The 1239-nt window shown below is 36.7% G+C and overlaps 1 long non-coding RNA gene across 1 annotated transcript; it reads left to right on the top strand.

The window, feature by feature from the left end:
- Positions 1–579: 579 nt before the first annotated feature.
- On the top strand, positions 580–1001 carry LOC118734838. The gene is made up of 3 exons (XR_004992458.1): positions 580–609; positions 688–760; positions 960–1001. It is a non-coding gene; the product is annotated as an uncharacterized LOC118734838 (long non-coding RNA).
- The last annotated feature ends 238 nt before the right edge of the window (positions 1002–1239 follow it).

The raw sequence follows: 1239 nt of genomic DNA, 5'->3' as shown, positions 1-1239 counted from the left end.
CTAAAATAATAAAACATATGCTAAGTTTAAGTGGCAGCTGCTAGACGCTCGACGCTCTCACGATTAAGAACTTTTACTCCTTCACTGCCGGCATGTTTTTTTGCGTAAATTTGTCCCCGTATTGAGAATACACTCACCAGCCGCTTTTGTCTTTTTAGCTGAGCAGCCAGTCGCATAAGCTCACGGTTCTTTTTTGTCAAGCATTCATGAACAAATATCTTTTCATCAGAATCAATTCCAATATTGCGGCGAGTTAATGCCTTTCGGCTAGATTTGAGAAATCGAGCAACTGCTACGAGCAAACGAGAGCGATCATAAGCAAAATTTAGTTTTGCAATGATAGGAGAGGGGTTTGTCGAATTGGAAGTGGATGTAGGTTGATCGACTCACATAATTGCATGATTCAATAATACAAGGTTGGATAACCTGGCGATTGTATCGCTCCCGCATTCTGCCTTAGCCTGTGTTGCTTTCTTTTTTGATTTGTAGAAACTACTACTAAAATACAAATAGAAATATTGTGTTCGTATAAAAAGTTCAACAGGCAACACTGCCGATATTTTCATCGATTGTTTTGTGGAAATTCATTTTTCAAATGCGCAAATTCAAGTAAGTATGCCGAAAAAATCTAAAATAATGGAAATATTTTGTATTAAAACAATAATTTACATATGTATTTGTTTGCAGAGTCTCAGAGTTATTCACAATTCGTTTTAAACAACTAGAGTTTTACAGCAAGTATAGTTTTGCATATTTACAAGTAAGTATACCACACCATAAAAGTGAAAGTGCACATATTAATAAAGATATTTTCTTGTACAGGTCCGGATCGTCTGTGTATACGTCCCCATCCGCTGGTACAGCGATTTTTGATATTGCATCCTTTTGTCTATTTACAAGTAAGTATACCACCCCATAAAAGTGAAACTGCAAATATTAACAGATATTTTCTTGTGCAGGTCCGGATCGTCTGTGTGTCCGTCCACGTCACCTGGTGCAGCGATTTTTACATACTCAACATCATCGTAGCGCAGCCCACTTTTAGCGCAAGGCCTTTATAATATCGCACACCGTGTTCAAAAGAGTCACAACTCAAATAATACGTTTGTAAGAAAATGCGAAAAACTATTTCTTATCATATGGACAAGGGCGACTTTACCTTAAGTTTTTTTTAACAAATAATAAAAAAAAATGTCTGCAGCTTTCGCTGGAAGGCAAATAAAAGCTCTGTGCATAATT

This window comes from Rhagoletis pomonella, unplaced genomic scaffold (genome assembly GCF_013731165.1).
Source record: "Rhagoletis pomonella isolate Grant_MI unplaced genomic scaffold, Rhpom_1.0 Rhpom_scaffold_00002, whole genome shotgun sequence".
Taxonomy (NCBI): domain Eukaryota; kingdom Metazoa; phylum Arthropoda; class Insecta; order Diptera; family Tephritidae; genus Rhagoletis; species Rhagoletis pomonella.
The sequence above is the reverse complement of the archived record's forward strand: the minus strand, read 5'-3'. Positions and strand labels throughout refer to the sequence as shown.